Genomic DNA, 10,352 nt, shown 5'->3' with positions numbered 1-10,352 from the left:
TAAAGTCGATCTAGGTATATGTTGGGAGATCGATCGGTGTGTGTGTGTGTGTGTGTTAGAAGCAAATGAGGCACGAGGAGAAGGATAGAGAGAGAGGGATGCATGTATGAGGTGGTACGAGAGGCATACTATATCGAGGGGGAGGAGTGTGCGAGTACGAGAACGATGAAAAGAGTGGTGGGAGTGAGGCATGGACGGTGACAAGAGAAGAGGGGAAGCTTGTGTTTGTCCTAGGTACACCTGGCTAGAGAGGCATATCAATCGATGTGCCGTAAAGAAGGAGCAGGGGTCCTACACACACCATGGGTGTACGAGCTAAAGTGAAATGGCGAATTTGCGCGATGGAGCTAGAGAATGCTGAGGGAGGGTGAGAGGGATGCGGGCGTGTGCATGCACAAGAGAAAGTTAGCGCTAGCTACAAAGATAAGAGGGTTGTGTCGGTGTAAAAGACGAATAGAGATCATATATACTTCATTATAAAAAGTGAATTTAGCTATTTGAAGAATTTATCATAGTGTTTCAAACCGACGCATGTGTGAATATATATAATTGTGATACACATGGTGTGGTTATTGAAGGAAATATTCCCTAGAGGCAATAATAAAGTTATTATTTATTTCCTTATATCATGATAAATGTTTATGATTCCTGCTAGAATTGTATTAACCGGAAACATAATACATGTGTGAATACATAGACAAACAGGTTGTCACTAGTATGCCTCTACTTGACTCGCTCGTCGATCAAAGATGGTTATGTTTCCTAACCATGGACACGAGTTGTCATTTGATTAACGGGGTCACATCATTAGGATAATGATGTGATTGACATGACCCATTCCGTTAGCTTAGCACCCGATCATTTAGTATGTTGCTATTGCTTTCTTCATGACTTATACATGTTCCTATGACTATGCGACTATGCAACTCCCGTTTACCAGAGGAACACTTTGTGTGCTACCAAACGTCACAACGTAACTGGGTGATTATAAAGGTGCTCTATAGGTGTCTCCAAAGGTACTTGTTGGGTTGGCATATTTCGAGATTAGGATTTGTCACTCCAATTGTAGGAGAGGTATCTCTGGGCCCTCTCGGTAATGCACATCACTTAAGCCTTGCAATCATTGCAACTAATGAGTTAGTCGCGTGATGATGTATTACGGAACGAGTAAAGAGACTTGCCAGTAACGAGATTGAACTAGGTATTGAGATACCGACGATCGAATCTCGGGCAAGTAACATACCGATGACAAAGGGAACAACGTATGTTGTTATGCGGTTTGACCAATAAAACATCTTCGTAGAATATGTGGGAGCCAATATGAGCATCCAGGTTCCGCTATTGTTTATTGACCGGAGACATGTCTCGGTCATGTCTACATAGTTCTCGAACCCGTAGGGTCCGCACGCTTAACGTTTCAATGACAGTTATATTATGAGTTTATATGTTTTGATGCACTGAAGGTTGTTCGGAGTTCCGGATGTGATCACGGACATGATGAGGAGTCTCTAAATGGTTGATACATGAAGATTCATATATTGGAAGCCTATGTTCGGATATCGGAAGTGTTCCGGGTGAAATCGGGATTTTTCTGGAGTACCGGGAGGTTACCGGAACCCCCCGGGGGCTTAATGGGCCTACATGGGCCTTAGTGGAAATAGAGAGCAGTAAGGGGAGTGTGGGGCGCACCCCCCCAAGGCCCAAACCGAATTGGTTTATGGCAAGGGGGGCCGGCCCCCTCTTTCCTTCTCCCCCTCTCTCTTTCCTTCTCCCAAATCCTAATCCAAGTAGGAAAGGGGAGAGTCCTACTCCCGGTGGGAGTAGGACTCCTCCTGGCGCGCCTCCTCCTTGGCCGTCCACACCCCCCCTTTGCTCCTTTATATACGGGGGCAGGGGGCACCCCATAGACACAACAATTGATCGTTTCATCTTTTAGCCGTGTGCGGTGCCCCCCTCCACCATAGTCCACCTCGATAATACTGTAGTGGTGCTTAGGCGAAGCCCTGCGTCGGTAGAACATCATCATCGTCAGCACGCCGTCGTGCTGACGAAACTCTCCCTCAACACTCGGCTAGATCGGAGTTCGAGGGACGTCATCGGGCTGAACGTGTGCTGAACTCGGAGGTGTCGTACGTTCGGTACTTGATCGGTCGGATCATGAAGACGTACGACTACATCAACTGCGTTGTGCTAACGCTTCCTCTTTCGGTCTACGAGGGTACATGGATAACACTCTCCCCTCTCATTGCTATGCATCACCATGATCTTGCCTGTGCGTAGGAATTTTTTTGAAATTACTATGTTCCCCAATAGTGGCATCCGAGCGAGGTTTTATGCGTAGATGTCATATGCACGAGTAGAACACAAGTGAGTTGTGGGCGATATAAGTCATACTTCTTACCAGCATGTCATACTTTGGTTCGGTGGTATTGTTGGATGAAGCGGCCCGAACTGACATTACGCGTACGCTTACGCGAGACTGGTTCTACCGACGTGCTTTGCACACAGGTGGCTGGCGGGTGTCAGTTTCTCCAACTTTAGTTGAACCGAGTGTGGCTACGCCCTGTCCTTGCGAAGGTTAAAACAGCACCAACTTGACAAATTATCATTGTGGTTTTGATGCATTGGTAAGAACAGTTCTTGCTAAGCCCGTAGCAGCCACGTAAAACTTGCAACAACAAAGTAGAGGACGTCTAACTTGGTTTTGCAGGGCATGTTGTGATGTGATATGGTCAAGACATGATGCTAAATTTTATTATATGAGATGATCATGTTTTGTAACCGAGTTATCGGCAACTGGCTGGAGCCATATGGTTGTCACTTTATTGTATGCAATGCAATCGCCCTGTAATGATTTACTTTATCACTAAGTGGTAGCGAAAGTCGTAGGAGCATAAGATTGGCGAGACGACAACGATGCTATGATGGAGATCAAGGTGTCGCGCCGGTGAGGATGGTGATCATGAGGGTGCTTCGGAGATGGAGATCACAAGCACAAGATGATGATGGCCATATCATATCACTTATATTGATTGAATGTGATGTTTATCTTTTATGCATCTTATCTTGCTTTGATTGACGGTAGCATTATAAGATGATCTCTCACTAAATTTCAAGATAAAAAGTGTTCTCCCTGAGTATGCACCGTTGACAAAGTTCGTCGTGCCCAAACACCACATGATGATCGGGTGTGATAAGCTCTACGTCCATATACAACGGGTGCAAGCCAGTTTTGCACACGCAGAATACTCAGGTTAAACTTGACGAGCCTAGCATATGCAGATATGGCCTCGGAACACTGAGACTGAAAGGTCGAGCGTGAATCATATAGTAGATATGATCAACATAGTGATGTTCACCATTGAAAACTACTCCATTTCACGTGATGATCGGTTATGGTTTAGTTGATTTGGATCACGTGATCACTTAGAAGATTAGAGGGATGTCTTTCTAAGTGGGAGTTCTTACGTAATATGATTAATTGAACTTAAATTTATCATGAACTTAGTACCTGATAGTATCTTGCTTGTCTATGTTTGATTGTAGATAGATGGCCCATGCTGTTGTTCCGTTGAATTTTAATGTGTTCCTTGAGAAAGCAAACTTGAAAGATGATGGTAGCAATTACACGGACTGGGTTCGTAACTTGAGGATTATCCTCATTGCTGCTCAGAAGAATTATGTCCTGGAAGCACCGCTGAGTGCCAGGCCTGCTGCTGATGCAACTGACGACGTTAAGAACGTCTAGCAGAGCAAAGCTGATGACTACTCGATAGTTCAGTGTGCCATGCTATACGGCTTAGAACCGGGACTTCAACGATGTTTTGAACGTCATGGAGCATATGAGATGTTCCTGGAGTTGAAGTTAATATTTCAAGAAAATGCCTGGATTGAGAGATATGAAGTCTCCAATAAGTTCTACAACTGCAAGATGGAGGAGAATAGTTCTATCAGTGAACATATACTCAGAATGTCTGGGTACCATAATCACTTAACTCAGCTGGGAGTAAATCTTCCGGTTGATAGTGTCATTGAAAGAGTTCTACAATCACTGCCACCAAGCTACAAGAGCCTTGTGATGAACTATAGTATGCAAGGGATGGATAAGACAATTCCCGAGCTCTTCGCAATGCTAAAGGCAGCGGAGGTAGAAATCAAGAAGGAGCATCAAGTGTTGATGGTCAGTAAGACCACCAGTTTCAAGAAGGGCAAAGGGAAGAAGAAGGGGAACTTCAAGAAGAATAGCAAGAAAGTTGCTGCTCAGGTGAAGAAACCAAAGTCTGGAGCTAAGCCTGAAACTGAGTGCTTCTACTACAAGCAGACTGGTCACTGGAAGAGGAACTGCCCAAGTATTTGGCGAATAAGAAAGATGGCAAGGTGAACAAAGGTATATGTGATATACATGTTATTGATGTGTACCTTACTAGAGCTCGCAGTAGCACCTGGGTATTTGATACTGGTTCTATTGCTAATATTTGCAACTCGAAACAGGGACTACGGATTAAGCGAACACTGGCAAAGGACGAGGTGACGATGCGTGTGGGAAATGGTTCCAAAGTCGATGTGATCGCGGTCGGCACGCTACCTCTACATCTACCTTCGGGATTAGTATTAAACCTAAATAATTGTTATTTGGTGCCAGCGTTGAGCATGAACATTATATCTGGATCTTGTTTGATGCGAGATGGTTATTCGTTTAAATTAGAGAATAATGGTTGTTCTATTTATATGAGTAATATCTTTTATGGTCATGCACCCTTGAAGAGTGGTCTATTTTTGATGAATCTCGATAGTAGTGATACACATATTCATAATGTTGAAGCCAAAAGATGCAGAGTTGATAATGATAGTGCAACTTATTTGTGGCACTGCTGTTTAGGTCATATCGGTGTAAAGCGCATGAAGAAACTCCATACTGATGGACTTTTGGAACCACTTGATTATGAATCACTTGTTACTTGCGAACCGTGCCTCATGGGCAAGATGACTAAAACGCCATTCTCCGGAACTACGGAGAGAGCAACAGATTTGTTGGAAATCATACATACAGATGTTTGTGGTCTGATGAATGTTGAGGCTCGTGGCGGATATCGTTATTTTCTCACCTTCATAGATGATTTAAGCAGATATGGGTATATCTACTTAATGAAGCATAAGTCTGAAACATTTGAAAAGTTCAAAGAATTTCAGAGTGAAGTTGACTTGCGGTGAAGCCTGTATTTACAAGAAAGTGAGTTGGAGCACTACATCCTTTTTGATAAGTATATGTGAATGACATATTGTTGATCGGAAATGATGTAGAATTTTCTGGAAAGCATAAAGGAGTGTTTGAAAGGAGTTTTTCAAAGAAAGACCTCAGTGAAGCTACTTGCGTATTGAGCATCAAGATCTATAGAGATAGATCAAGACGCTAGATATATTTTTCAATGAGTACATAACTTGATAAGATTTTGAAGTAGTTCAAAATGGAACAGTCAAAGAAGGAGTTCTTTCCTGTGTTGCAAGGTGTGAATTTGAGTAAAGACTCAAAACCCAACCATGGCAGAAAATAGAAAGAGGATGAAAAGTCATTCCCTATGCCTCAGCCATAGGTTCTATAAAGTATGCTATGTTGTGTACCAGACATATTGTGTACCTCACCGAGGGTTTGGCAAGAGGGTACAATAGTGATCCAGGAATGGATCACTGGACATTGGTCAAAATTATCCTTAGTGTAATAAGGATATGTTTCTCGGTTACACAGGTGACAAAAAGTTCGTCGTAGAGAGTTACTCGATGGAAGTTTTGACACCGATATGGATAACTCTGAGTCTCAATCTGGATACATATTTAAAGTGGGAGCAATTAGCTGGAGTAGCTCCGTGTAGAGTATTGTAGACATAGAAATTTGCAAAAATACATACCGATCTGAATGTTGCAGTCCCGTAGACTAAACTTCTCTCGTAAGCAAAACATGATCACTGTTTGGGTGTTAATCACATAGCGATGTGAACTAGATTATTGACTCTAGTAAACCCTCTGGGTATTAGTCACTTGAAGATGTGAACTAATCACATAAAGATGTGAACTATTGGTGTGAAATCACATGACGATGTGAACTAGATTATTGACTCTAGTGCAAGTGCGAGACTGAAGGAAATATGCCCTAGAGGCAATAATAAAGTTGTTATTTATATTTCCTTATATCGTGATAAATGTTTATTATTCATGCTAGAATTGTATTAACCGGAAACTTAGTACATGTGTGAATACATAGACAAACAAAGTGTCCCCAGTATGCCTCTACTTGACTATCTTGTTAATCAAAGATGGTTAAGTTTCCTAGCCATAGACATGTGTTGTCATTTGATGAACGGGATCACATCATTAGAGAATGATGTGATGGACAAGACCTATCTGTTAGCTTAGCACTATGATCATTTAGTTTATTGCTATTTCTTTCTTCATGACTTATACATGTTCCTATGACTATGAGATTATGCAACTCCTGAATACCGGAGGAACACTTAGTGTCTTATCAAACGTCACAATGTAACTAGGTGATTATAAAGATGCTCTACAGGTGTCTCCGATTGTGTTCGTTGAGTTGTCATAGATCGAGATTAGGATTTGTCACTCTGATTGTCGGAGAGGTATATCTGGGCCCTCTCGGCAATGCACATCACTATAAGCCTTGCAAGCAATGTGACTAACGACTTAATTACGGGATGATGCATTACGGAATGAGTAAAGAGACTTGCTGGTAACGAGATTGAACTAGGTATCAGTGTGCCGATGATCGAATCTCTAGCAAGTGACATACCGATGACAAAGGGAACAACGTATGTTTTTATGTGGTTTGACCGATAAAAATCTTCGTAGAATATGTAGGAGCCAATATGAGCATCTAGGTTCTGCTATTGGTTATTGACCAGAGATGTGTCTCATTCATGTCTACTTAGTTCTCGAACCCGTAGGGTCCGCACGCTTAACGTTCGATGATGATTTGTATTATGAGTTATGTGATTTGATGTACCGAAGCTTGTTCAGAGTCCCAGATGACATCACGGACATGACGAGGAGTCTCGAAATGGTTGAGACGTAAAGATCGATATATTGGAAGGCTATATTCGGACATCGGAAAGGTTCCGAGTGATTCGGGTATTTTTCGGAGTACCGGAGAGTTACGGGAATTCGCCGGGGGAAGTAGTGGGCCTTAATGGGCCATACGGGAAAGGATAGAAGGGCCTCAAGGGGTGGCCGCATGCCTCCCATGGGCTGGTCTGAATTGGACTAGGGAGGGGGAGGTGCCCCCCTCTTTCCTTCTCCCTCTCCAGTCCTTCCTTCTTCTCCTACATGGACTAGGAAAGGGGGAAACCTACTCCTACTAGGAGTAGGAATCCCCCCTTGGGGCGCGCCCCTTGAGGCCGGCCCTCCTCCTGCTCCCCTCTTTTATATACGGGGGAGGGGGCACCCCATAGACACACATGTTGATTTTTTTAGCCATGTGCGGTGCCCCCCTCGACAGATTTCCACCTCGGTCATATCCTTGTAGAGCTTAGGCGAAGGGCTGCGTGGGTAACTTCGTCATCACCGTCATCACGGCATCGTGCTGATGAAACTCTCCCTCGACATCAGCTGGATCTAGAGTTCGTGGGATGTCACCGAGCTAAACGTGTGTAGATCGAGGAGGTGTCGTACCTTCGGTGCTAGAATCGGTCGGATCGTGAAGACGTACGACTACACCAACCGCGTTGTCATAATGCTTCCGCTTACGGTCTATGAGGGTACGAAAACACTCTCCTCTCTCATTGCTATGCATCACCTAGATGGATCTTGCGTGTGTGTAGAATTTTTTTGAAATTATTACATTCCCCAGCACCAAGTAGTTGGAAGGGCTATCTTTACTACAGTCAGTCCACCAATTCCCATTATCGGGGTCAAGTAACTTCCAATCCCAAGCTTATATAGATTCCCTAAATCATCTCCGACAATTAATCCAATCTAGTAGTTTATCGTCAACCGAGAAACATGGTATCATGATCGAGATCATCAGTCTAAATCCACTCCGAACCATGTAGACTCTCTCAACATCTATATTCCACTAGTATCACCTATTCAGTCCAAATCTCATGTCCAGCGAGGATTCCTACTCATCCATCCAAGTCATTTTTGGTTCAGCCTCAAAATGATCTTCCCTATGGCATTGTCGGTTCTTGTGCTATATTAGGATGACAATGTGCTCGTTCACTATGTCCACTAGTTCCATAATGAACCCAGTGATAAGAAAGGCTAAAGATGCTTAACTGGTTTTCTTGAAATTTGGTGGGTTAAGCACATGGTTAAGGATTCGAGCTGGGGTATCTTCTGAAGTCTCGAAGGGTCTAGGAATGGGTTTCCAATCTTGAGGGGCAAGCATAACTCTACGGGGTTGCGCTTGGTCTAGGAGGCTGTAGCAGAAGTCTTCAGTTCCAGCTAGTTGCCGTGATAGAATCCCTGGTGCATCTTGTCTTGCGGATCTTCAGTTGATGAGAGAGATGAGAGGGAAAATAACATAGGGGAGGGGAATGTCTAAAGGGGGTTCTATAGTGCAAGTGCAAACAAACAAGTGCCGAAAGGGCCAAACACAAGCATTAAGATAAGGAAAGTGATATAGTCTCATACTTGTTTCCCAGGGCCAAAGGGAGACACAAACAAATAAAAACAAGCAACACACAATCATGGTTCTATTCAAACCATCATACGGACTCGACTGGGCATAGGGGGTACACGACTCATCCTAGCCTATGGGTTCTTCGACTCAGTAGTCGTGCTTTGCTTCGTGTCTCATGCAGTCTTCTAGATTTTCCTCAGGTGTCGCTACGTCTCTTGTAATTGTTCGATGAAACGATCCGGGTTGAGCCTGAAGAGTCTTCAACAACTTCTCACATGTTGAAGTGATGGGGTAAATGTGATGCCCTAAGACCGGAGCTTCAGATGCCTTCCAGGGTTTCTGGGTTTTCGTCGTGTGTTTTGTTTCGTTCGTTGCATTCATCATTGCATCATGTGCATTGCATCATGTCGTCATGCCATCTTCTCATAAATCTTTTGTAACTGAAATAAATAAACAATATGGATCTTCGGTCCATTTAAACCGAGGGAATTCACATGGTGATTCTCTTTATAACATATCCTCCCGATATTAGGGAGCTATTATAATTATTTTTTCCATTCTTTTGGAATCCACCTTAACACACTTGCAATTTAATTCCCATGCCTTTTTCCCGCTTCAAGTTTGGTCCTCAAACTTTGCCCATATTTTCTTTCATCGCTTTCCCGATCTCTACAAAAATTCTGAACATTTTTGGACTCTCCAAAAATGTTTTTTCTAATTCAAACTTATTTGAATTGCATTCAAATGTGTTTGAATGCAATCCTTTCAAGCGGTGCCAAATGCATTTCCTCAGAACTAACTCATTTTTATGAGTCTGGGAGATTTAACCGCATGCCCAAATTCTTTCTATAACCGCTCCTTTTTTTCTTTTTTTTCTTATCTTTGTTTTTGTTTTTCTTCATTTATTTAGAGTGAGAGGGAAAGAGAGCCCAACCCAGCCTTGCAGCCTTGCTCTCCTCATGCCCATCCAGCGCCCTCCCCACTGGGCCGGCCTTTTGGCCCACCTACCCTCCTAACCCTAGGCCCGAGCGAACCCCCCATCCCGATCGATCCCCTCCTCTCCTGTGTTTCCTCCTCGCGCTGCCAGAGCGCCACCTCCTCGACCCCCCTCGCTCCCTTCCTCTTTTCACCAACTCCTCCTCACCATCTCCCTCGATTCCTCCCCGATGCCCATCTCTCTCCCCGCTCGATCTCTTCCTCCTTCGTTCCCGTACGTGCTCGCAGCGGCAGGAGCCCGTTTCCCTCGCCCTTCCTCCCCTCGTCTCCCTCTCCTCTCGTCCGACTCGAGCCAGGGGAGGAGCCCTAGTGCCCAATCCTCTCCAAGCCGCCAGAGACGACCGAGCCTCCCCCGGTGCGCCCCTGCATCGAGTAGCCATAGCTGCATCACCGGATCCCGCCCGATGCTGCCATGGATCCCGCAGAACCAGGCCGCGGCCCCGCACCATCTCGTGGACCGCGCCCGCACCACCGCTTCTTCGCCTCGCCTGGAGCTCCAAGTTCGCCGGCCACCGTTGCCGCTGCCGACCTCCGCAGCACCAAGTCCATCCAGCCGCGAGGCAGTGCCCCCTCGTGCGCCCATGGTCCTCCCTTCTTCGTCGTGAGCGGCAACAGGAGCGTCGCCGAGCCCTCGTGCCCACGACCCTGCGGCTGTGTTGACCATCAGCTCTGGCCGCTAAGCTCCCTGCTGCATGCGTCCCGTCTCCGACCGGCGAGTCCAGGC

The sequence above is a fragment of the Triticum urartu genome, chromosome 6A (assembly GCF_056163025.1).
Source record: "Triticum urartu cultivar PI428250 chromosome 6A, HENAU_Tu73, whole genome shotgun sequence".
Taxonomy (NCBI): domain Eukaryota; kingdom Viridiplantae; phylum Streptophyta; class Magnoliopsida; order Poales; family Poaceae; genus Triticum; species Triticum urartu.
The sequence above is the reverse complement of the archived record's forward strand: the minus strand, read 5'-3'. Positions refer to the sequence as shown.